This window comes from Ambystoma mexicanum, chromosome 6q (genome assembly GCF_040938575.1).
Source record: "Ambystoma mexicanum isolate Mex_15411 chromosome 6q, UKY_AmexF1_1, whole genome shotgun sequence".
Taxonomy (NCBI): domain Eukaryota; kingdom Metazoa; phylum Chordata; class Amphibia; order Caudata; family Ambystomatidae; genus Ambystoma; species Ambystoma mexicanum.
The window spans coordinates 91,857,314-91,885,291 of NC_090937.1; positions in this window are offsets into that span (position 1 = coordinate 91,857,314).

Here is a 27,978-nt window from a genome sequence, read left to right on the forward strand (position 1 = left end):
GCCCCCCACCCCCCGCTCATGCCCCGTGTCTGTCTCCTGTACCCCCCACCCCCCGCTCATGCCCCGTGTCTGTCTCCTGTACCCCCCCACCCCCCGCTCATGCCCCGTGTCTGTCTCCTGTTGCCCCCCCGCTCATGCCCCGTGTCTGTCTCCTGTTCTCCCCACCCCCCGCTCATGCCCCGTGTCTGTCTCCTGTTCCTCCCACCCCCCGCTCATGCCCCGTGTCTCTCTCCTGTTGGCCCCAACCCCCGCTCATGCCCCGTGTCTGTCTCCTGTTGCCCCTCACCCCCCGCTCATGCCCCGTGTCTCCCTCATGTTCCCCCCGCTCATGCCCCGTGTTACCCCCCACTCATGCCCCGTGTCTCCCTCGTGTTCCCCCACCCCCCACTCATGCCCCTTGTCTCTCTCCTTTCCCTCCCACCCCCGCTCATGTCCCATGTGTGCCCTGTACCCCCCCGCTCATGCCCCGTGTCGCCCTCGTGTTCCTCCCCACCCCCCGCTCATACCCCATGTCTCCCTCATGTTCCTCCCCAGCCGCTGCTCATGCCCCGTGTCTCTCTCGTGTTCCCCCCCACCACCGCTCATGCCCCGTGTTTCCTTCCTTTCCCCTCCACCCCCTGCTTATGCCCCGTTTGTACCCTGTTCCCTCTCACCCCTGCTCATGCCCATGTGTCTCCCCTGTTGCCCCCACACCCCGCTCATGCCCTGTTGTGTTCTTCATACACCCCGCCTTCCCTTTCCATGGTGGCCATCTTGGTAAAAGATTTTCCTTCCTCCATGGCGTCCCGGTGTAGGAAGGAAAATGTTTTTGTTTATTTTACCACCCGGCGTTCCCACTTTGAGGACATAAGATGTTAGTGGTCTTCATCTATTGAAAAGGATGTTATGGTGACGTTGCACTAATAAAAACCTTTAAAATTTAGTTTAAAAAAAATGTTACAGGGACGTTATGGTTAAGTTGCACTAATAAAAACCTATGAAATTCAATGAAAAAACTTTGTTAAAGGGACGTTATGGTTAAGTTGCGCTACTAAAAACCTATGAAATTCAGTGAAAAAACGTTGTCAAAGGGACGTTATGGTTCCAAGTAAAACCGAAAAACCCTTGAAATTCGCCAGTTATGGTAAGCTAAGCAACCATAACTCGCGCCACCACCGTGCACTGCTAAGACTAACACCCAGGACATCAAAGATGACATCACAAATGTCATTGATGACATCACTGATGACATCACATGTCTGGCTCACTCTTTTTTCTTTTGCTGACATATCTAGGCCACATGGTTTTCTTCAGTAACAGTCAGAAACTAAAAAATGTATTTTATTTGTAGACGTATCCTTCAAGTAGGTTCTTACAGTAATTCCCTTAGAGGCCAGTCACATCATATGAAACATATACATACGGGAAGACACAAGCTTGAAAGACAGCAATCCTTTTTGTGCATAAAGATAATCAATAGACTTATGAGCACTTTCTGATAGTTCTGTTGTTTTTTTGTTTTTTTTATGGCTGTACTTTCCCTGTGGGTCCAATCACATCAAGTGATACATATACATAGGGTAATTAGCAGCTTTGAAACAGAGCAATCATTTATTTGCATGAAAATAATCAGTTAAGTTAGGAATTGTTTCTGCTACTACTTGTGCTTTTTTGCTAACTTCACTTTCCCTGTATATACCCATATTGGTATGTGTTCTTGTGTCTTTGTGTTTTGTGTATAGTAATGCAATTATGTAATACATGTATTTTATTAGCTACGTATTACATATTTCACAGTACACAAAAATCTATTAAGAAAACAATTATCATTTCATTATTCAACATATTAACATTACGAATATTATACCTTCATCTTGTACGCTGCACACAATGTTATGTTTCTGTATGAGTAGCTTAGTATACTAGATAGAACCCCATAATAGAATGCTATTTATATCAATGCATCGTTCAATGCACTAATTAGGGTATGATATTTATTGCAATGATCCTTGACACTTGTTTCACAACATTATAATAAGAATTCCTTGTACACATATTTCATGAAAAGTACATACACATGTGATGTCATCAGTGATGTCATCAATTACATTTGTGATGTCATCTTTGATGTCCTGGGTGTTAGTCTTAGCAGTGCACGGTGGTGGCGCGAGTTATGGTTGCTTAGCTTACCATAACTGGCGAATTTCAAGGGTTTTTCGGTTTTACTTGGAACCATAACGTCCCTTTGACAAAGTTTTTTCACTGAATTTCATAGGTTTTTAGTAGCGCAACTTAACCATAACGTCCATTTAACAACGTTTTTTCACTGAATATATATATGCACATGTATAGAGAGACACAGAGAAAGAGACAAAAGATGTGAGAGAAAGTGTTCATATGAAAACAAACAGTAAGTTGATACTTTACTGTAACAAAATCATTTATTTGAAATCTTTTGGGATCAACAGGCACAATAAGGCACTAAGAAATTGTAGTGGTTTTCAAATTATTTAAAAAAGAACATAATTACACTTTTATGGAGAAATCAATTCAGAGGATTATTCTTTTAATGAATGAAGATTAGTGAAACAACCATGCATACTTTGAATGTCACATTACCGTCCTCCAACAAACAACGCTGCATCATCCAAACCATTCCTGTTTCATGACTGACCACTACCTAGACTCCTTGCTAACCTGGCAAAATTGGGATGTCTTCCAACCCCATTCAGGTCGGACTTTTGAAATGGGCCACTACCGAGCTATTTGCTGACACTTTAGCGACCTAACTGGGATGTTAATTTACAACCTTTATAACAAACCCAGCAGGTCCCTGGATCTCCAGGTATCAATTATCAGTAGAGAACATAAACTGCTTGCCGAAAACAATTTCGAGTTTGATTATGCAATTTCGTCGCCTTAAAGAAAACATTGAATGCTGTTGTGTTGTTGGTGCAAAGAATCTTGCTTGCGGCACATGAAAGATTACTATACTTCAGGATGTTGTTATAACTGTTGTATTCTCGCCTGGAGGACCATACATTATTTCCAGGTACACTTCATTTTTGGGAAAATACTTCAGAATAAGTAAGAAAATGTGCAGGACCACATACCTCAGGCCAATAATCCTACACTGAACTATTCATGAGCTTCAAGAAACTTAGAGATCCTCTTCTGTGTACAACCACTGTACTCCTTCCCAGGTGCCAGCCGACTACCTTTCAGACATTTTCTGCAAGAAGATAAGGGCTATACAACAAACTAGCTCAGGTCTGTCCAGATCACTGGCTCCCCCAATCCCTAAAGTGACCCCTTTAGCCACCTTCTCATCCTTTAAACCTGTATCCCAGACTGGTCTTATCTCATGGTCTGAAAAACGAAAGCCTCTTCTGGGCAGGTGTTCCCTTGCATGGCCAAGACCAACAAAGAGAACTATTTCTCCTTAGCTCCTGAATTTATGACTCTGGTTAACAGTTCCTTGTCTTCAGGTGAATTCCCCACCATCCTTACAAACATCTGCATCTCGCCTCTCCTGAAAATAAACTGATGTCCCTAGCACCCAAGAAAACTACTGCCCAATTCATAACACACCTTTCATCGTCGAGATCCATCAAAAAGAAGAAACACAAAACCTCCTAGATAGACTGAATCCAACTACCTACTAAATGTTCACCAATCGGGAACCAGATCAACCAGAGGCACAGAGACTAACCTTCTATACATGGTGGATGAACTACTGAAGGCCATTGACAAGAAAACTCTGGCGATCCTGATCTTCCTTGAACGTTGTCCAGACTTTGACACGTTCGAGCACTCCTCTCTGCTCAACTACCTAAAAGCTAGCTGTGACATTGATGGTTCCATTATGAAATGAATCTTCTCTATCCTGGCTGAGAGGGAGCTTCTACTTAGATCTTGCCCATACCTTTCTACATCAACCATACTTAGCTGTTGTGTTCCCTAAGGGTCTATCCTCTCCACTTGGCGTTTTAAGACCTACCTCAAACCTCTTGCAGACATCTTTCCTCCTTTTTCTTCCACATTTCAATCATACACATATGATACTCAGACTACATTAAATCTGACTGGCACATCCTTGGATTTACAATGCCTCTCCACCTGACTGCTGAAAATTCAAGACTGAATGATTGAGGTAATTTACTTTGCTTCCTCTATTCCTCCTATATTTCTCTTTCTCCTGGCATCCGACTCTTGGGGATTCTCTCTACCTCTCTTCCACAGCAAAGAAAATGTGGGAATGATGTTTGATGGGCTCCTCGCTTTCTCTCAACAGATCCATGCCATTACAAAGTAGTCACTTTGCCAACTAAAAGTCCTGAAGTTCATTCTTCCTCGCCTGGGCATGTCTCAGAGATTGCAAGTAACCTTGGCGCTGGAAATTACATGCATATGCAGTTACCTCTACCCGGGCCTTCCCAAATGCCTAACACATCAACTCCAGGGAATACAAAATTGAGCTGCCAGACTTGTCACAGGCCTGAAACCTGGACACCCCATGTCCGCTCTCCCCGAAGCCAATTGAATTGCTTTGGCGTCCTGGTCAGCTCACAATTAATTCAAGGTTCTATGCATCATTCACAGAGCCTTCTGGAACACAGGACCAGAATAACCTATCCAGAAGACAAGCACTCCAGGTAGCTCAGATCCTCCATATCCAAAACATTAATTGTTGCAAGCTTCCGGAGAAAGAAACGAGGAAGAAAAACACTAGACTCTGCTAAAGTTTTCACTTAGAAAAAGCTCCTTTTGTTCTTCAGATCTGTGGAAAACCATCTTCACACCTGGAAAATACATTTTTCTGTAACAGAAATCTTGTGCACTCATATCCTGCGGATATAACTGCTTAGAACGGATCTGCACATGTGCATTTGTTGTCTCATGGTTTCTCTAGCTATACTGTTGCTCATTGTGCACTTCATTCTCTACCACTGTATTACGCTTATGTATGTACCCTAGCATTAACTGTGCTCTTCACCTGGGCCCCCTTTCCCTGCACTTGCTCATCAGAATATCTCCAAAGCTTGTGAATGATTGTTTGTCTGTACACCCTTACCTTGGGAGGCACCATCCATGAAGTGATGTTGCTCTTGGATTGTTCCTAACAAACCACCAATGAACAAATTAATATGTTTATTGCAAATAAGCTAATCTACAACTATAATACTTTAAAATGGGAACATAGTAAAAAAAACTTTAGATAGCGTTTCTGTACTCTCCTGTCCCTATGGAAGAAATACTCTCCACCCGTTGTGATGAATCTGAGGTGATCATCCCAAAAACCCTGACCTGGACCCCTTCTCATGTGGCCAGGGAAAGGCAGCAGCTGCTAATCATGGCCCTGGGGGTGCTATTATGCTGCAGGATCACATGGGAGGGGACTCGGGTTAGGAGGAATGGGACAAACCCCTTAACAATTTCCCTGATGATCCAACAGTCCTGAAGGCCTATTGCAAATTAGATGATTCTGTTTTTCAAACTAGGAACATTGTGGACTTCAACGCCCATAATGCTCCTAGCACTGAGACGAGGAAGAGGGGTCCAGAGTTTTCAAAATGTAATGTGAGGTCTATATTGTTATAATGACCCACATCTGAGTGGGACTTTTACACATTTAAAGGCCTTTCAGGTGTGGGCCATTGGGGAGAAGCAGCGGAAGCAGCAGGAGAAAGCAGATGTCTGCGCCGCCACTTTGCTAATAGCGGGACACCATGCAGAGAATGTGATGGAGGTCCTGGTGCCCAGGAGATGCAGAGGACATGCAGCGGGATGCAGTGTGGAGGCCAGCTGTCCTGAGGGAGAGAGATGCTCTCCATGTACTGTATCCCGCTCCGGTGTGAGGATTTCACCAGAGCGCGTTTTGAAGGGTCAGTAATGTGAGGCGGACTACTGCTTGTAGTTCTCTCAGTATTCGACATTTTATTAATAATAAAAAGTGCAACGGAAATCTAACTAAGCCTACTCTAGCAGGGAGTTCCCTACCTAGTGTAGGTTCTAAGGGAAAATCTCCTAGCATACATATAACTGGCCCTCACACTAAACAACAAAACATTCAAAGTAAACCATAAACAACATAAACAAGTGTTTACAACAACCAGTGGCTTGGATGAACTTTGTATGTCCTGGGTAGATCCCTTTCCCAGGATTGGCCAAAGTCAATCTCTTCAAGTGTTCATAAAGAAAAGCAAAGTCTTGAATCAGTTTTTGAGAGTTCCAAAAGAAACAAAAGTTCACCCAAACAAAAATCAACTGGTAACAGTTATTTATCTTTCTATTGAAAAGTTCCCCTTCCAATTCTAGCAAAGAAAACATACCAATGATAGTCCTGGATATACTCCTTCCAAGATGGTATTGTTAGAGTTCAAAGACAAAAGTACTACTTCTGCTTCAACAATTGTCCATATGTTTATCACCTCTGCAGCTTCTTTTGCATGATTTTGTAAAAGAGAGGCAGGGGCACTCTTAGCAGCTACCCTGATTACCAGCAAGAGGATACCTGGGCCCCAACAAAATCCCTGCCGTAAGAACGGAAGACTCAACCATAGGGCCAAGTTTACTTTCTTTATTATCACCAAATAATTGACAGGGATCACATGAGAACAGCATGTCGTTTCCAGAGCTCTCGTCCTCCAAACATGTGTCACCCCGTTTTAACCACAAGTGACCTCACAAAAACAAGTTGTGTCCTCCAGGATCTATCAGAGATGGAGATTTTCAGTTTAGGGAAACTACATATATGATATATAGGGGTTAGGTTTGTTATTGGATCACCATATCTGGTGGCTCCTCCTAGCACTACCTCTACAGGTAACAAATAGAAAATTGCAGGAAAGTGGAGAAGTTATTGGCCACTGCAACAAAATATGTGAAAGGTGACTACGGATTGGGTAAAATGTGTCTTCCCAGCCTTGGGACCTTGGACAGCTATCAGCCTGAGTGGACCTTTTCAAGGTGATGGGAACAATCACAAAGGTGCTGCGTGTCCCCTTCATGTTGCCATCTCTGATAGCCTACATCCAGTTATGAACCTGTGCAGCAATTGTATCTTTCCACCTCTGGTACGATGGGAACAGCTTCCCTCCATCTACCTCGAGTGAATAGGCATTGTCCTTTTCTTCCCGTTCACATGTATAGAGACATCGAAATGGAGCTCTCTTGCTTGTAATTATGAGGATTGTAAGCCGGATTCCTTGCAGGTGTGTTATGTGATAACCTGGGCATCACTGATCAGGCTCTGGCCTGGCTGATCTCTTTCCGCCCTGATCGACCCTCCCAGGTCCATCTTGAGTCATTCCTATCATCAATCTTCCTCTCTACCTGTGGGGTCCACCAGGGGTCTAACCTCTCGCCCTGGCTTTTCAACCAATACCGGGCAGCTCTCGCCCACTGCATTGCCATTTTCTGCTCATATTTCCAGTGCTACACTGATGACACTCAACTCATTTTCAGGCTACCCTCGGACACCTCCACTCCTTCTCTGAACTCTGACTGCCTGACTGCTATTAAAGATTGGTGTGCCACCAACAATCTTTGTCTTAATGCCAGCAAGACTGAGATCCTCTTCATCGGCACACCTTCTCCATCCTTTCTCCTCACTCTCTGGCCGTCCTCCCTTGGCCCTCCTCCTTCCCCCACCTGCGAGGCTAAGAACCTCAGGGTCATATTTGACTCCACACTTTTTTTCTCTGCCCACTTCTCTAATGTCTCCAAAAGGTCACATTTCCTACTGCACCTCCTCAGAGGTACTTTGCATTTCCCCTCCTTCCCCCAGAAGCTCACTGTCTCCCAAGGACCTAGAGAGGTTGGACTATTGTAACAGCCTCTTTCTAAATCTACCTTCCTCTACTCTCCGCCCTCTGCAACTAATCCAGAACAGGACTGCAAGACTTGTCCTTGGCCTTGTGACATCTCACTACAGGCGCTGGTCATTGTGGAACTGTGGCAGGATCTGTCATGTTGTACCTTTTGTACCCCCTAAGATGGCTGCTGGAATATCCTGCTTTGATTCTAACGAGCCGACAGGTCCTGCACGCACGGAGCCGACGTTCACGAATGTTCACGTGATAGCTTATAGTAGCGTGGAAGCGGCCGCTCAGTGTGTCGCTACTCTACAGACTGACGCCGCGTAAATTCTGATTCCTAGGGGTTGTTACTTTCGTCTACAGTTCTGCTACTAATCTTTCCATTGTTCTTATAGGATCTTGATCTCCCAAAACCCTATCATTTCTACGTTTCTCTCTGAGCTCCCAAATCGCGGGAACAAAGACGCTTTCTCAGCACGAGACAGTTCTAATCAGGAATCTCGCTCCCCGGAAGTCCTTTCATTTAGGTCTCAAAGGTAGGACCCATTCTCTCCCACTATTTTTCGGGTGAAAGAAAGGTTACCATCCAAATAAAACGTTCTGTCCTTATTTACAGATCCAACCTTCTCCGAGGGTTCCCAGTTTCAGCTCTCGTGACTCGGCACCTCATAGTCTCTGTGTCTTGTCTTCTTCTTTCTGCAAGGTCTGTACGGACCCTATAGGTCTCTGATATTCTTTGCCTCTGTTGAGGAATCCTTTGATATTTAAACTTCATTTTGCCTTTGTTTAGATAGGTTTACCATCAGCTCCCTCCAGAGAACTAACTATTTTTGTTTCCCGCCTGGTGGGTGAAAGTTTCGAGGGGCTCCTCTTCTCTTTTTCTGTTACTTGACTGCACATACTTACCCAGCTCTCTTCCTCTTATTAGAACCAGTTTGAGGGTCCAATCTATCAGCAGTCAGCTTTAACATTCCTGATTGAAGATCCTTGAAGCCAGCGTAGCGTCCTGTTCAGAAATCTACGAAGTTACAAGAAGCAGATTCTACACCAAGGACATCCTGCTCAGGGCTTCTACCCCAGAGGGTTTCCCTGGGAGTGTTGTCTCCTCTCCTCCTGGTTTTAATCAAAACCCTTTGCATTGTCCACAATGCTTTCTGGGGCCAGGGTCCAAAATACCTTCAGCTATCCCTCTGCAAATATCTCCCCTCTCGTGCTCTTCGCTCCTCTACCTCTAACTCCCTCCGGGTTAGTCGTATTTCAAAGAAACAAGCTGGGGGTAGATCTCTGTCCCCGGCTGGGGCCTCCCTCTGGAACAGCCTCCCTGCCATTCTGAAACTTGAGGAGAACCATCTCCGGTTCCGGAAGCACCTCAAGGCCCTCCTCTTTGCTTCTTCCTTCGCCCCCCCCCCTTGCTGATCTATTTTTCCTTTGTATTGTGCACCTGGCCACCCTCTGTCCTCTGGGCACAGGTACCTGCTCACCCTGCCACCCTCCCGCACTGCCTCAGTGCCACCCCTTGCACTGGGGTCTGTATCTGTACCCATACAGTCCCCCCCTTTTTTCCTTTTTTTCTTCCTGCACTTATTGAGACCTACCTTGTCTGCTGCCTTTACCCAGCACGTGCCACTTGCTGGCTGCACTACCACTGTTTGTTGCCTTGATTATTTATTTATTATTATTTATATTATTTATATTATTTATCTGTTTCTCTACCTTGCTCCGCACTTTCCACTTCTCCCCCTTTCCATGCACTTATCCCCTCACCCTCTCCCATGCACTTGCGTGTTCTTCAATGCTACTGGGCCTAGTAAGATCGTTGTTTTGTTCTCACCTGTTCCCCCATCCATGCCTGGTCGCGCTCTGAAACTCCTGTGTATGAGCGCAATATAAATAAAATATCATATCATATATGATTATCATCTTGGTAAACTGCAAACCTTCCATCTCTGCTCATCCTTGGCTAGGATGTGCACTGTGTTTGCGCTACAAGCTCTGTCTACTTGCCATCAGCTAAATCAGGCTGTCAGCCGTTCCATGTATTCAGAATCTGTCTCACCTTCCCCATTCACTTCAGTGCACCTATTGTTTCCGTCTTTGTTCTTATGGCTTTTTATTAGTCGCAATAAAGCATGTCCAAGCTGTATATATGTACTCTTGGCATCTTGCTGTTTCTGTTTTAGCGAAGGAAATATATGTGTCAGTAATCTATCTGCATGAGTCATACGCATTTGTTTTGTGTCTATCTGTGATAAACTAATGTATGTTCATGTAGCTTCATGTATGATGCATACATGCTTCATGTCTACCTGCACCTACGTTGTGATGTGTCATGATGCATACCCCCGGGCATCCAGACAACGTCCATCAGCCCCGGGAGCAGGCATCATGTCGCCTTGAGAAAACCCAGCAACCCCTGCTAGGGGCTGTCTGGGTTCAGTCCTGGCGCCTATGGCACCAGGCTCATATGGGACATCAGTCCTGGCGCCATAGGCGCCAGGCTCATAGGCGCACACTTACCTGATGCAGACCATGCTGCAAGAAGATCCAAGCCCATGTGAGGCCTGGAAGAGACTACTTTACCTTAGGGACTATTTTGTTACTCGTGTGTGGTCGGGGAGGAATACCTACCTGGGACTACTTTGGATGCTATTTAAACCACGCCCGAAGAGCAGCACACGCTTCGTGTTATTCTGCATCCAGCAGCGCAACGCTCACCGTGCCAGCAGCAACATCCAGCCTTCTGCCACGCCCGCCTCGAACCCGGAGCACCTAGAAAGAAGGAAAGAAGCAAAGGTTAGAACAAGAGTATTACCTGATTTCTTACCTGATTCCGGATTCATCGCATCTTCAAACCAGAGGAAAGACTTTGTTTTAAACGCGTCGCATCGCCAGCAGCAGCGCCGCGCCATACTCACCGTTCCATGCAGCATCTCTTCGATCCGGCGCTGTCTCCATCTTTACATCGCCGAATCCCGGGCACCTAAGGGGGACAAGAAACAACAAGGTGACCAGAGAGAACAGACAGAGACAATCTCTTTAGCCGCCATATGCTTACCTGATTTTACCGCCGGAGGTATAATTCATCAGCACGCCACATCTTCTTATGCCGCACCTGTAAGATAAGGAGAAAGCAGCAAGTTTAACCCTTGGCATTATTTACCGGACAGTGTTGGGTAACACAGACTTTTACCGGATCGTTTTCGGCTGTCAATCTTCTTATTGGGTCAAAGCTGCAAGATAAAAGAGGAATTGGACAGGAGTGAATTCCAGACATTTTGAACTCTTACGAACTATATACTTACGGCTCTTCGCCAGGACCTTTTGGAGTCAGGATTTGTCTACAACTCTTCCAATATCTTCAGGCCAGTGAAGTAACTGGTCATCAACGCGCCCCTGCGTGCTTCGCAGGATGGAGGGCTCATCCTTCAAGAATATAAGGTGAGATTGCTGAGAGGGCACTTCAGAGGTGATTAGTGGGGAGGACAGTGAGGGTGCTATCACTTGAATCCACAAGTGGCTAAATCCATCTCTCCACCTGTAGGAGAATATTTCTACGGGCCAAGCAGACAAGATTAGGAGGGCAGATCCAGTCAGTCATCACGTGGGTGGAGGCCGCAGCAGTCCGGGTCCGAGCGATGCCCCTGTGAGCCAGGTGAGCGTAACAGATGTCAGTGATGCAGTCAGTAAACTTGTTTGATGGATGGCAACTCTCTCTCTGCCATATCATCAATCGGTTTGAATAGCTGTCTGAGTGAGTAACGTTTCTCACATCTGCGATACATCGATGAGGGTGATGAAGGACGCAGGAGCGATGTATATCTAGCATTTCTCTGCCTTCGGGCAGCTAGTCGGGTGGGGGTCACGAGGGCCACACTTGGACCTCCGTCTTCAATCCCCCAACTGGTCAACGAGTCGACCACACTACCCAGATGACTCTCTCAACAGTTTTGGGAGCCAAACCTTTGTTATTCCTCCGAGGTATCCATGATACTTTACATGGTCATCCAAACTCCAGGTCAAATAACTGTATTCTCCACTATGGCTTTACCATACCCATGTTTCCCAATAGTCACGTGTGTTGAAGGGAAACTCAAACACTGTTCCTGCCTGGAACACAGGGCACTGCGTCAGCTGTGATTTCAGTGCATTACGTGTCTTTGTTTACCCGTCTTCTTCGGTATAGTAATACTTTCATCCCTATAGTCTTTTCAGTAGTCTTCCTGCATCGTAATATTGCTACTCTGGTGACACAGAAGGTGAATAATACTAGTACCAATGCTGCTACCAGTTATTTCAGTCCGTTGGCCATCCATGATGGTATGCAGGAGACGATGTATGACTATCAGTCGTCATCCTTTCCCACAGCGTTCGTCTCTGCCTCAATGTTAGTGTGCAGTTCTGATAGTTGGGTGAACGCCTCTGTGAGGGTCACATTCTCTTTATCGTCGGCAGGTATGAATATACAGCAAGAAGACTGATCTTGGGGCAAACGCCTCCTTCCATTGCTGTGAGAAGGTCCACAACATATCGTTTCTGCAGGGCCATTCACCTGACAGCTCTCAATTCTTCTTTGATAGCATTGAACCCCTTAATGGTCAGATTTATCCTCTGCATCAGCTCCCATTGCATAATCAGAAGCCATTTGGCATTCAAATTTGTCATGGGCCACAATGATAAACATAGTATTCCAGTGCTGGGAAGGACTCAGAAACTAATGACAACCAGCACCAGGAAGACGCATGCCTCTAAAAACAGAATACTGTTGTACAAAAGACTGTTATGTCCTTTCTGCAGGAGAAACAGCTCACGGACTACATCTCCCAAGCACCCCCGGGCCAAGAACTACATATTGAAGCCCACGTCGGGCGGGGCACGCGCGCGCATGCGCACAAGTTCAACAAGAGCACGGGGCTTGTGCTCAGGACAGCAACCAGAGAAGACCGAGCTCCGAGCAAGGGGAAGCTCACGAGGGGCCACGCCCAACTCAACCTCCACCTGGGCCCCTCAAGCCTTGCAGATAAGTACCGCAAGCCACAGGCAGCGTAAGCAGATCTGGGAGAAGGCGCGCAGCGCTGTGTTGAACCGTAGAGAGTCAGAGGATTCCACCAGCAACTGCGGTCAGGGGCACGTGCAGGGGGACTCCGTCCAACTTCCTCATGTTCCCCCCTGCTCCAGCAAGCTAAGTGAAAGCCTTGAATACTAACGCCATAGTGTCTGCAATCTGATCTACGCGCAACTATAGGAAACACGCAGCGCGTAGTCGAGCATGTTTTAACCCACTAACAGCCATTCTTGATTACGCGGCTACCTGAGAGGCTACAACTTAATTCAGTGTGACATACAACACAAGTTGTTGCTACGCATGAGCCTTTGGTGGCAATTACATTTCGGATGCGGAGCCACGCGCGGCTGTAATCCGCTCGTAAAGGGGGAAAGCTAACATTACATTTTGGGCAATAACGGACGCGGAGCCACGCGCGGCTGTAACCCGCTCGTAAGGGGGAACGTTAACAGCTGCATGTACTTAACTACTCGAGCACGTTAAGGGTGCATTAACCTCTAGTGCAAGAGTGAGTGAATGTAACGTTTGGTGTGATGTAACACGCAGATGGTAATTCCCACTCTCTTTTCAGCAATAACGCTGCTCCGGATTCTGGACCTGAGAGTGCGCAGGCAGGAGGCCAGCACTCATCCCTTGAGATAAGTCTCTTTCTGGTTCTAGCCCTTGTTGGTGGGTGTGGGGGGGAATTGTGCATATTGTGAATGTGTGTGAATACACAACTGTTGCATTGTGTTATCCTATGTCCCCTTCCCTGACCACCTCCCCTTTCCTAGTCCTTTCTCCGGTTACCCTTGCTACTGAACCTATCCAACCATCGAGATCCTAACCCTCTTTCCCCGCCCGGGTCACGGAAGCTTGTGTAAGTCTAACTTGCAGGCGCCAAGACCCTGGAGGGGTAGGTTGGTTCGTGCCACTCCTGAGCCTGGAAGCTGAAGCCGTGACAAAATTTGTTTGGATTGCTGGAACGATGGATGCAAAGATCATCTCAGTCATGCTGAACAACCTATGTTCTGTCGGTATTGCGTTCAGTGCTTTTTCAATCTTTGATGATGCATAGTTCCCCTCTCTCCACTCTCGTCTGCTCTACAGATCTCTTCTTCCTTTGATGAGCATCCATCTTAGGGAATTCCTCTACTTGTATGTGCTTTCGAGGTACTACTAGCGCTGGTATGTTCAGCTACACTAGAGAGCATATTCCTCCCCAGTTAGGTTGCAGTTGCATGTATGCCTTGGACCCGCAGGCCCAATAGTGGTCCATTAGCACTGCAGTACTGCCCTTCATGCCCGGTATATTTGTGATTTGCTTGCATACTTTCTTCTACCCAACCTTCACTGGACCATCATCCTAGAAACACAATAAAGCACTCTCGAGTGGTAGAATTGGAATAGGAACCGCTGCATATTCCATCCATATGAGCAACTTTGTGCTTGCTTCCCATTCCTTGATGCAGTTGTCATTCTCTTTTTGCACTATTTCTACTGGAACTGTTAGGAGCGTGTGTGCTTTACTCCCAACTATTCCGTCCTTCTGCTGTGTAGATTTGTCCATAAACGAATAGCTCTGGTCCTAACATTCGTCCTTTTCTCCTTTTTTCCTGTCTTGAGGCATTGTAATTCCTTTTGTGTCACTATCTTTGCTTCTCCTTTGTGTGGGCCATCCGAGATGTATTCTCTTGTCTTGTCAGTGCTCCAGTAATCATCTATCATGTCTTGAGTCTTGAAATAACTATCTCCACACAAGAATGTATTCTGCGACATCCATCTTAATGTAGCCCATCTCCCTTGAAATAGGCCTGCAGAGTGACAAACGCATGAGCCATTGGCTCAGGTGGTTGGAATTTCAATTACTACGAATGTTCTGGATGTTGTCATGGCATAGGAGATAAGAGAGCATACATAACAGCTCTCCTTCATAGTTTCTTTCCCCACCTTGGTCATGTGCTTGTACCACATGTTATTAGAAATATGGGCCGAATTAGTTAGATACAAATGTACCTGGTCAAGGTCTATGTCTGCACTGCGCTTAAGTCTTTTGACCTCTTTGGCAGCACTTGTCATCTGCCCAGATATGGCTTCCATAAAAGCATGGATGGGAGTTGCGTTAGTAGGGGTCAAAGCCTGTGCATGCGACAATAAAATCCTTCCTAGTGTAAAGAGGGTAAAGCGGTAGAGACAACAGAAGGCACAAAACATCAATACAGCAGTTCAAATTGCAGTTCCCATTTTGTAATACCGAATGTCCTCTTGTATTGTTCAGAGGATCCGTAAGAATCACCTTAAAAGCCTAAAAAATGCTTCATTATTGTTTAGTGTGTTAAGTTAAGCTCTTCGTCTTAAGTATTGCAGAGTGCTGCATAGAACAACCGCTCCCATACTAAATGGATCCTAGTATTACTCAGTAACGTTATGACAGAGGGGTCTCTGTGGTTCTCACATGGATCGGTTTGTGCCACGTAGAGCAGAAAACCATGGAAGAACAATCTAGGCAGGATCATCCGTTCAGTTTCAGACTCAATTAGAAATCTAATAAAGTGATCCTCAAAGGTTGAGTCCTGGTACAGAGTCATGTATTTAAGGCAGGACTTTACTTTCACGATGAATACCTGGTGTGAAGAAAAGACTCTGCCTCATTATGAGTTATGCAGTAAGTGGTAAAATTGGCGGTAACTGAGTTACCGGCAATTTTACCACTACGCCAAATGATGAGTTTTGGTGTTGAGGTGAGTATTTACCGCCAGCAAAACCCTGGAGGTAAATCTTCCCACTCAATGCTGAAAAATCAGCAGAATTGGTGGAATTACTGCAGCAGTAATTCTGCTGAGGTAATTCCGCAAAAAAAGCCCCATTAGGGACCCACTTGTAATGAGGCAGAAATTCTGCCTGATCAAGTGGCGGTAACAGTAATTCCTCAGGGCAATTTTTGGGAGGATTTACCTCTGAATTTCCGCCTAACTCATAATGAGGACCAGTGTACCTGATCTAATTGTGCATTTTGTCATTCCCTAGTCATAGACATATTCAGTCTTTGTGGTGGTACTTCTTCTTTGTCTTGTTCTTCTCCTTGCACCAAATTGTCTTAATTCTGGCGAGAGACGATCTCGCCTCGGCAGGGCTTCATGTCTCCAATATAATTCCAGGTCTTTTTAGCATTCAGCTTAGCAGCACGATCCGTGACCTACTCAACAAGATAGAGCCTTGGGTTGAACCAGGCCTCACAAATCTTTGCAAAAGAACAGTATTTCCTGGATAAAGTAGTGGTGGTTTAAAATGTTCTTTGTTCGTTTTTGGTGTGTTGTCTTCCTCACTCTTCTTTGACCTCTCCCGCCGGGATTGAATCTGTAGAGAGATATAAGAGGCACTAGCAATCATCGAGCGATGTACTCATGAATTTCATCTCCTAAGACAACAGCAGAACTGTGGACATCAGTCAGTGCTCAGTGGGAGTCGCAAGTTGGAGTCGCATGTGTCGCCCTGTCACCACCTCATGAGGAGTTAAATAGTGGTTGGATCCAGGCTGATTGTGCAATGTGAACAAGGCTAGGGGCAGTCAATGAAGCCATCCATTTTTCAACGTCGCTTTAATTTTTGCTATATTTTCTTTCAGCAAGCCATTGAGGCACTCACATATGCGGGTGATAAGCACATGAGAACTTGTGCTTGATCCCCAGTAGAGCCGTTATGTGCTAAAAGGTCTCATTTACGGCACACAGTGCAGATAAAATTACCCCTTATGAACAGATGCTCAGAGCCCTGCCAGGACAGAAACAAGCAGAGATGACAAGGGCATTTACAGCCACTAAAGATATAGGGAGAGGTGACGAAGGAATGAGACTGACACCGTTTCCGTTACTAGAGAAGGGTGGAGGATGACCATAGTATATACCATGGCAACAGATGGATAAGGATAATTGAAGGTGCAAGCTACCTTCGTTGATTGCAGGGGCTGGGAAATGGATTCATGAGATCAAAAGACTGACAGCAGGGATGACACTGGCAATGGGCGACATGAAGAGCCTACTTTCTGCCATTCTTGGGGAGGTAGCAGAAGATATTTGGAAAAGAGCAGGATACCCCGGAGTTACAGCACAGAACATGGCGCACAATGGCGCACCATTAAACAACTGCTGATCGGCCGTATGGTGAGCTCTAAGAGTACAGTACCCAGACACATCAGACATAAGTGTGGCAATTATAGGGCCTGTTAAAAGGGATAGGAGCTGTCAAAATAAAGCTCAAGCCAGGGGCTATTTTACGAAGAGCAGGGAACTATCCCCTATCAAGAGAGGCAGATGAAGGCATTTATGAGACGATCGCTGCTTTAGCAAAGGAAGGCATTTTAGTCCCTTCGGAGTACAGGGTAAACCAGCTGTTTACCCAGTGAAGAAGGCGACAGGGAGATCATGGTCTTTTATTCAGGATTTATGCCCTTTGAACCAAATTGTTGAGGCAGAATTTCCGTTAGTTCCCAATCCAGCGACAATCCTATGTAGCCTTCCACCGGAAGCTACCCATTTCACAGTAATAGATTTGAAGAATGCTTTCTTTTCTATACCACTCCATGAAGAGTCACAGGACCTGACTTCCTTCCTATATAGAAACTGGAACTGGAAGCACACAGGATTACCACAGAGGTACTATGAGCCACCCTCTATCTTTAACAGGGTCCTTCAAATGAACATTGGCAACATACAGATGGAGAGAACCGTCATTCAGTATGTAGACGAAATTTTCATTTTCAGCTAATCTGAAGAGCAGTGTTGAAATGACTCAGTACACTTGCTGACAATATTAGCAGAGAAAGGTTACCAGGCAGACAAGGCGAAACTACAAAATTGCCAGAAGAAGCATTGTACATTAGACAGTTGATATTGCAGGAAGGCCGAAAGGTAACTCCAGAAAGGGCAGATGCGATCTTCAGAACACCAATGCCAAAGACAGTGATAGAAATGCAGCAATTCTTGGGTCTCTGTAATTATTGCAAAGCCTGGGTATTTGACTACAGCACATATACAAGACCCTTATTAAACGAGCTTTGTGAGGCACAGAGACGGGATGGTAACCTATTGTGGACACACAAAAGGACTGAAGCATTTAAGGAGCTGAAGAAAGCCGTATGCACAGCTCCACTGTTAGGGATTCCCAATTACCATGACAAATTCCTTCTGTTCTCACAATCCTACAGAGTAGTGATGGCTGCAGTGCTCATTCACAACACAACCACAGTACACAAACCAATGACTTACTATAGTGGGCGTTTGGACCCAGTGATTGAAGGACATTATCCATGTGAATGGGTGTATCCCTCATTTCTACATGTTATTTTGCATTCATCAATACTTACTTGACCTCAAATCAGTATTTCAACACATTCAATTTACCATGTCAATTTGCAATTTACATAATTAACATTACTTCTTAATCACATTTCTCCAAAACATGACAATACAAAATCTTTACGCCAGCCTCTCCGGCTCACCACCATCTACAAGAGCGTACCCTGTGCAACGGCCACACTCCATTTTCCACCCTTAAGGCTCAAACCACCACTCCACTCATATGCTCCTCGAGCTCTGCCCAAAATCACACAACACTTTCTATCGATTCAAGCAACAGTGCAATCAAATGAAATCCACCACCTTCTAGACACATTGAGTCCTATTCGACAACCTCACAGATGACATCACCAACTGCCTAAAGGAAAAGCCCTTAATACTTCACTATATATGTCTTCTTTCAAAAACATAAACACAATAACAAACATGACATAATGCATGGCTGTCTTCCTGCCTAACAGGGTATCCTCAAATTCACATGGTCCCTCTTCTATACCGCTGCATATAAGAACACATCGCAGAGATAAATTAGGAAACCACTTTCCGTGTTATAAGCTAGCTTTTGCTGCTAATACCTATACACAGGTAACCATACATAATCATCCATGAACCAAGCTAAACTGCCTAACCCATAGGTATACTTTTTTGTATTTTTTTATGTTTTTCGTCCATAAACCAAGCAAATGCCTCGAATATTGGTAACCTTTTTATAATATTTTTATCTTTTTCATCCGCTGACCAAACCTGACTGTCTAAGCTGACCGCCTAAACTGACTGCCTAAAGAACGGGTAACCTTTACACAAAAGCACAAAACATAGAATCACAACACTAAGCGGAACAATATATTTGAGGATATACTTACACACCATGGTTCGCTGAATCCCATCGGACAGTGACTCTCCCACAATCTGCCACTCTGCTGTCTGGTCTGATCTGGTTGGCATCCCACGTGGAGCGGGCAGGAATTTCCTCCAAGGTGGCTCCTGTCGACCTCCTCACTTATTTCCACACATGGTGTTGGGGTTCGGTCCTCGCGGGTCGCCGCACAGCCCTTCAGGCATACAGTGGGACGAGGCAGACTTAATGCTGAAAGGTCTTAGTGACCATCCTCTGCTTCCACTTGTAAAGGAGCAGCAGAGGCACTCATAGCAGCTACCACGTTTACCAGCAAGAGGCCCCCTGGGCCCAAGCAAAATCCCAGCCGCAAGAACGGAAGACTCAACCATAGGGCAAAGTGTACTGTCTTTATTATTCCCAAATAATTGACAGGGATCACACTAGAACAGCATGTCGTTTCCAGAGCTTTCGTCCTCAAAATGTGTGTCACCCCGTTTTAACCACAAGTGACATTACACAAACAAGTTGCGGCCTCCAAAACCAGGGATGGTGATGAGGCAGTTTACGGAAATAACATATACGATATATAGGGGTTTGTTTTGTTATTGGATCCCCATATCTAGTGGCTCCTACTAGGGCCACCTCTACAGGTAACAAACATAAAGTTGCAGGAAAGTGGACAAGCTATTGGCCACTGCAACATAATATGTCTTAATGTGAAAGGTGATTACAGATTGGTTAAAAAACGTGTCCTCGCAGCCTTGGAACCTTGGACAGCTACCAGACTGAGTGGACCTGTTCAAGGCAACTGGAACGATCACAAAGGTGCTGTGTGTCCCCTTTATGTTGCTATCTCTGATCGCCTAAGCCTTGAGAGAGTACATCCCTTTATGAACCTGTGTAGCAATTGTATGTTTCTACCTCTGGTTCGACGGGAACAGCCTCCCTCCATCTATCTCAAGTGAATAGTCATTGTTCTGTTCTTCCAGGGCATGTGTGTAGAGACCTCCAAATAGAGCTCTCTTGCTTGTAATTATGAGGATTTCAAACCGGATTCCTTGCAGGTGTGTTATCATCTTGATAAAGCAGAAACTTTCCGTCTCTGCTCGTCCTTGGCTAGGAAGTGTCCTGTGTCTGCACTAGAAGATCTGTCTGCCCACCTTTAGCTGAATCAGGCTGTCAGCCTTTGCATGTATTTGCAGTCTGTCTCACCTTCCCCATTAACTTCAGTGCACCTACAGCTTCCATCTTTGTTCTTATGGCTTTCCATGATAGTCGCAATCAAGCATGTGCCAGCTGGATATGTGTATTATTGGCATCTTGCTGTTTATGCTTTAGCAAAGGATATATATGTGTCAGTCATCTAACTGCATGAGTCATAAGCATTTGTTTTGTGTCTACCTGCGATAAACTAATGTATGTTTGTGTAGCTTCATGTATGGATGCCTATATGCTTCATGTCTATATGCACCCACGTCGTGATGTCAATGGTGACGCCATTAGTTTTCACGGTTGCAGTCAGTCAACTTGTTTGGTTAATGGCAACTCTATCTCCTCCATATCGTAAATCGGGTATGGTTTGAATGGCTGTCTGAGTGAGTAATGTTTCTCACATCTGTGATACATCGACGATGGTAATGAAAGACCCAAGAGCAATGTACATCTATCATTTCTCTGACTTTGGGCTGCGAGGTGGGGGGGGGGGGGGTTACAAGTTCCACACTTGGACCTCCTTCTTCAATTTATCAGGAATCTTCATGGTGTTGCTACTTCTTGACATCCCCTTTCCACTGCTGTTACTGTGGAGGCAGGCTCCTTTGCTCCAGAGTAGTCTACTGCTTCAACCACCTTCAATGCAACATTCACTGGCAGTCTCCTAGACAACCACAGTGCTGATAGATGTGCTTCAACTTGGTACATTAGGCAATTTAAAGACAGGACTCTGACCTCCACAGGTAGGCAAGGCACTCTTCTTTCCAAGGTTATAAGAACAGAGCAGCCTTTTTGCCTCGTCTGCCTGTCTTACTGCCACCAGTATAATCTGTCTTTGCTTACAGACTGCTTCCCTCTCAGCTGCAACAGTTTTAGCATTACAGATTGTTGACTTAATCTTCTTATAAGCACCCAGCTACATTCCCCCGCTCCAGTCACACCTTCCTGGTTCCATTAGCTAACCCAAAGCTGTATTGCCACTTTTCCAGCTTTGGATAACCTTGTCACACTTGTATCAGAGGACACTGAACCTTTAACAACTTCAACAATTTCAAGGTGCAGGTGGTTAGATTTCAATAGGGCTGGTTTCACTGTAGAAAGTACTTTCCTACTGGCTTGGTTAATGCTGATTCAACAAAGTGTTCTCCCTTCTCAAATGCAGACACACGACCACTCGGCATGGTTATAAAGTTCAACAATGGGAATGAAAAGCTTTTTCATTTATGCAAGCACTCCAACTTGCTTTAGATTGCACATGATACATTTCCTTTGTTCTTGAGACTTTTCACAGCAAGGAACTACTTCAAACAAACTCTCTCAGTGCAGCCACAGCCAGGCAGGGTTTGTCAACACCGGACCAAATCTGAACCTGCAGGTGAAATCTGCTCTTCTCTCGTCCCGGTGTCTTTTCAGTGATTACAATTCCTCTTGAACTGCCAGCTTTGTGTTTTTCTCCTTTTGCTACTAGTGACAAGTATCTAGCTTCTGCTGCAGCTCGTTCCTTCTACTTGTTCCTGCTGCAGCCTTTTATGACTCTCAGTTGGGACAATTAAGTTCAGGTGAGGTCGATAGTGTTAATTGCCTGACCTTTGCAAATGCTATTGGGACTACTTAATAATAATAATTTAGCATTTGTATGGCGCTACGAACCCTTAGGTATCACAGTGCTGGTTATTATTACCCATGGTGTGTGGTGCTCGTGTATAGACCTCGGAAGGATGAAAGGCTGAGATTGGCTCTGCCAGGATCTGAACCTGCGTTAGCAGGCGCTGCACAGATGTCAAAGCGAGCGCTCTACTCTCTGTGCTATCGGACTGGCAATAATTTATACTATACTTGCCTGTCCTACACCTCCACATGCTTCCTGTGCCCTCTTCTTCGTCTCAGTCCCTGTGGCATTATGAGACTTGTAGTTCACTTCAGTGAACTTAGGTTTTTCCACTTCAGTCTGATTCCCCCCTGCATGATCCACCCGCAGTACACCACCCATAGGATCGGGACCAGAGAGCACCTGCTTTTCCTTGGCCACATGAGGAGGGTCCCAGACCTGGTTCCTGGGGAGAATCCTATCAGATTCTCCACAGCTTGTGAAGCAGTGTGAGCTGTGAGCTCCAGTTGCAGACAGCGCGTGCAGCAGGAGGCTAACCCACTGCTGTCAAACGTGAGAGAAGACCCGATGAGCAAAGAAGCAGTAGCAGCGGGTCAGAAGGAGATGCCAGGAGATACAGGTGAGTTGGCCTGACATAGTGATCCTCGGCACTCCAAAGTAGACCGCTGTGAAGTAATGCACTTTTTGAATACCGAACCTTCATAGTAAAGCAAAGTGAAGGCAATCTCCCAACAGGGAGAGGTCTAACAAAATAATATTGTAACCCGCATTGCCAAAGCCAAAAGGGGACAATAATTAAGGAAAGTGAATACAACTTATCTAAAGGGAGATATATAGTAAGGGAATATTGAGACCTGCATTGCCCGTCAGAGAAAGTTGCAAACTATATTGCCACCAGCCAATATGTTGTGTAGAAAGAGATCAGAGACTGCCGGAGTAAAGCACTCCTTGTAGAAAGGATCAAGGGGGAGAGAATTGTAACCTACATTGCGTGTGGCAAAAAGATCAATGTGAGAATCATTATCCTTTTTGTGGAAGAAGTTGTAAGACAATTGTTTTGCAAGTCAAAATACTTACCCAAGAAGCAGGAGTTGGTTCCACTTTCCCTATTGAGGATTTGAGTGTGAAAAGTTGGGAACAAGCCTTACCACAGAGTACAAGTTGTAGTGGTAGGAGAATTATCCTGGCAGTCGAGTACATCAGGAAAGGGACAAAAAGTGATTAGTCCTGTCAGGTGAGTGGACCAGGAAGAAGATAATTCGAAGTACTTAATGTGGTGGAAGATTGTGGTGGAAAAGAAGTGGCAATTCCACTACTGTGTTTTGATGAACTGTTGTATAACCATCCTGACTAAAGTGCACATTTCTGAATGAACCACCCTGACTTAGGGGATGCTTATAAAGAAGAAATGCAATGTGGTAAACAGTGATTTGTCTTTCAAGAAAGGAACTTTTACATGATCTTTTTCGACTTGATAGTCAAAGAGAATGCCTTTGTGGTTTGCCAAGAAGAAGGTTGTGAAAACTGTCAATTATCTTAAGAGTGAGAAAACTTTGTTGGAACTGAGATAGTCACTTTGCCAAGTGAAGGTCACATTGGATGAAACAAACCGTGTATTCTACCTGAAGTGGAACCTGGCTGGTGAAAAGAGCTTTCCTGATATTAAACTATGGTTTGAAACATCCTGAATTGATCTAGGGGAAAGGGATACAACCCTGGTTACAAGGATTTCTGTTCATAATTTGTATGTTTGAACTCTTGTGTTATTTTGTAAAGATAAAATAGCCAAATCATCCCTGTATGATTTTTGTTGTACATACTAGTGTGAGGGACAGATATTTTCCGGACATTAGGTACTTTTTCTCTATTATTATTATTATTATTATTATTATTATTATTATTATTATTATTATTATTATGATTTAATATTTGTAGTGTGCACACACCCGTAGGCCACAGTGCGCAAAAATAAGGGAACCAGGTCAGACCGGGCGTCAATCAGAAAAGAAAGTGTCCTAGTAATTACAATTAAAAAAGTATGTTTTTAATGCTTTCTTAAAGCTGGTAAGGCTGGGAAGATTGCAGCTGTAAGAAGGAAGGGAGTTCCACAATGTGGGGGCATAAACTTGATAACGGGTGCCACCAAATATTTGTAGCTTAGTTTGTTGGTACCACAGGAGTGAAGGGTGTGCCGAGTCGGGGCCTTTAGGAGGCGGTTGTTAAGGTACAGAGGAGCCTTGTCAGCCATACATTTATAAGTGTGGGTAAGTATTTTGTGGGTGATTCGATGGAGTACTGGGAGCCTGTGCAGGGTTCTTCTGGATTCGGTAACATGATCCTATGGCCCAAGTTTACAGAGAGCTCTAATGGCCCCATTCTAGGCTGTTGTAAGAATGTTCAGGCTGTTTCTAGATGTGCCTGCCAAGAGGTTATTGCAGTAATCTAGACAGGAGTTTACAAGCGCAGTGGCCAGGGATGAGAGGTGCTTAGATGATAGGTAAGGCTTGATTTGTCTTAGAAGCTTTTTAACACAGGCCCAGGATGTTTTAATATGCAGCACATGTTGTTTCATGATCAACCCAGAATCAAGAACAACTAGTGTTTTTACATTGGAGCTTACTGGAATAATACAGCTTGAGATAGTAAAGTGACTATATTTTGGGTCTAGCTTTTTTATTCGCTGGTTAGAACCAACAATCATTAGCCTGGTATCAGGTTATAAGCATTATCAATGAGAGCAAAGCAGAATCAGTGTCAATATCTCCCGAGAGCTCAAAGACCAACTGAGTGTCGTCAGTGTAATTAGAGTATTTGACGCCGATGATAACCAGAAGGTCAAAGAGGGGGCAGATCTATTCATTGAACAAAGATGGATTTTCATCCGTCACTACAACTTACTAAACATCTCCACTTACATTTCTGTGGAAGTCTATGATCCTATGAGCCAACCCTTCAGATGACTTCAGCAGCACCCTTAGCTGCGGCCCCTTGACTCTCAGACTCACTAGCCGCCAACTAAGATGAGTCCTCACGCCTATCGGTGACATTGTTTCTGTTTACTTTACCTATTGTGTCTCACACTCACTCTCAGGCAGTATTGAATGATAAACCTTGGCACATCTCCAAGAGTATGTGCCGTATAATGCACTTAACCTGGCCTTTTGCTACCTGTACACATTTATCTCCAGCATGCTGTACTAATCCTGTGTCACATCCTCACCAGGTTAATGTTTGACTACCTCGCCCTGGGCCCCTCATATGATGTACGATCCTCCAGATGCCCCCACATGTTCTCTGGATCTGCTACACCTTTCTATCATTTACTTTTGTTCATGCAAAATCCAATGGGCTAGCTGCCCTAAGACTGCTCTGCAATGCCATCCTACTAGCTTACCCCAGCATATGTCCTACCTTCTCCCTACTCATTTGCAACTATATGCTTAATGTATCCTACCTACCAGCAACTGCATATTTTGAAGTAGGTCCCTGTACCATGAGGGGAGGTGTTCCATAGTGTGTTCCCAAAACTAAGTCGTATCTTACCTACCAGCAAATGCATAAATGTGTTTCCTTGGAAACAGAGGCAGTGGGAATAATGGAAACACAAAGTCAGAAAAGGCTGAGCCCAAAACTCTTTTAAGGTTTCTAGTTTTGATTTCAAGTCACAGTTGCAGGCAGACCTTTTTTATATGGGGTAGGAAGGACAAGGTCGAAAAGATGGTGAAAGGTCCATGGGCTTGGGATGATATTTAGAGATGATACCTGTAGGTTGTGGGTGAGTACCCAGTCCAAAATGTCACCCTCCTTATGTGTGGGGTGTTTAATAAATTGGTGAAAGCCAATAACCTGGAGGGAGGTAACAAGAGAAGCGGCGATGGAGTTGGTTCTGTCATCTTCCCACTAGTTAAAATCTCCTAGTAGTATGGTTTGGGCAGTGGGCTTGGTGGGATTCCCAAGCAGGGTGAGTAATTATTATTCAAATGAAGGCATATTCGAAGGGGGATGGTAGATAATCACTATACTAATAGTGGTATTATTGTCAATCCATAGTTTAATGATAAGGTGTTCGCAGCTGTCTAGTGCAATAGTATGGAGAGTGTGGTTTGAAAGGAGTCTCTAAAACTGAAAGCAATTCCTCCACCTCTTCCCTCATTATGGCCCCCATCTGGTGTGTTTATGGCCTGGGGGTGCGGCTAGTAATGCAGCATGGCTAGGCACAGTAGTGAGCCATGTTTCAGTTATGCAGATCATTTCTAGGTTATGTATTATCAATAGGTTAGCCAATTATGTGGCATATTTAACAATACAGCTGGTATTTAGTAATGCCAGCTTAACCTTTTTTTATGGCTGATGTGTCACCTGCAAGGGCAAAGGTGTCAATATCACCATGAGCAGGGCCAGCATCAGTCTAAGAGACTGTAGAGTAGGAGAAGATGTTCTGTCCATCCTCGTTACAGTCTGCTTGCTCTGCTAACTCTTGCAGATCTATAGATATGACATTGTCTAGAGTATGAGGAGTGTTCTTTGTGTTACTCATTATGGTGATTAGGGATGTGATTATCTTACTGTCTAGTGCACTATCGATGACAGGCTCACTAATTGGAGATGAAATGGCATAGAGCGGCACTTCGTTTGTGCCGGTTTAATATGTCAGCAAAGCACGAAGAGGTGCAGCGGGTTCCAAAGGGGGCTGGGCGCATTCCAAGTTTGCTTCTAGCGGTTCCAATGGCCTTAAGGGGGGTGCATGATAAAAAAATGGGAAACAAAAGTACAATTGATAAAAGAAATGAGGTGGAAAAGTACTCACTTATTGTGCAGCACTAACAGCATGGACCAGCCCAGAACAGCTGGGCACTGACGCACCAGCACTAACGTGCCTGATAACAAAGAAATAGGCTCAATGACTACAACATCGATGGCTGTTGTGGTTCTGTCACGCTCCAATGAGAGTGCAAGAAGCACTAATCAAAAAGGTAGAAGCAGTTAAAAGGTTTTTAAAAATAATATGGCTGTTCAGTGGAGAAGAAAACAGAGAAGGTGTAATTTAATAGAAATTAAAAACTTGAATTTTTAAAATGTACAGGAAATTCAGATTAAAATATAGCAGTGCATTTAAGTGTCATAGTGCAAAGGGGCAATCAATGAAGGGATCAGAAGGTGAGTTTCCTTAAGTAGCAGCACAGACCTGCTGGTCCCAAATGCGCCGGCGCTGACGCGCCTGACAACAAAGAAATAGGCGCTAGGACTGCAACACTGACGGGTGTTGTAGTTCTGTGGCGCTACAATGAGAGCACTTGTCAGAAAGGTAGTAGCTGTTAAAAGGTTTTGAAAAATACTATGGAGGTGCAGAGGAGAGGATAACACAGAACGTGTAAATTAATAGCAATTAAAAATTATCAACTCAAATTTTTAAAACAAACAGCAAAATTCAGATTGAAATATAGCAGTACAATTTAAGCGTCCTAGTGCAAAGGGGCAATCAATAATTCAGTCTTAGTTTGATAGGTAGGGAACTTCCTATTAGGTTAGGGTAAGTTAGGCGTTTGTCTCACCCTTTATTATTTAATAAAGGTGACTTGTGAGAAAACTCTCCCTATGTGTTTGTCTCCCATGTCTGACTCCTCACACCTTACAGTAAATTCAAACCTGCAAAAATGATAAATCCCCCAGATTTCCTTAGTGTAGCTAGACCATCATCCAGGCTAGAAGTGCTGGGAAGAGGAACTACACAGCTGGAAGTATTGGGGACAGCAGTACCTTGTAGTTTGCACATGCCTGAAGATTCTTGTAGGGGAGATGGAAGAATTTGGGTTCCTGCTCTTCTTCACGCAAGAGTTTATTTTAAAGTGCACAGAAGACTCGCAAGCAGCACTATGAAGTTAGGGTAGGTGCAAGATAAGAACACAGATGCTCACCTTAGCTATTGGAAATAAGGGGGTTTGTTTAGGGTTCAGAGTAAGAGTTGTACTGCCCCCTACCGCTGAGCAAAGGTAGACACTTGTGGCTTGGTGCCTTGCAGTCCAACCCAGTAATCTGGTCTCCTCTTGACAGGGGACTTATAAGGATGCTCTATGCTGTGCAAGCATTGAGCCTTCTGGGCTTCTGTAGAGTGTAGACTTTGGTTG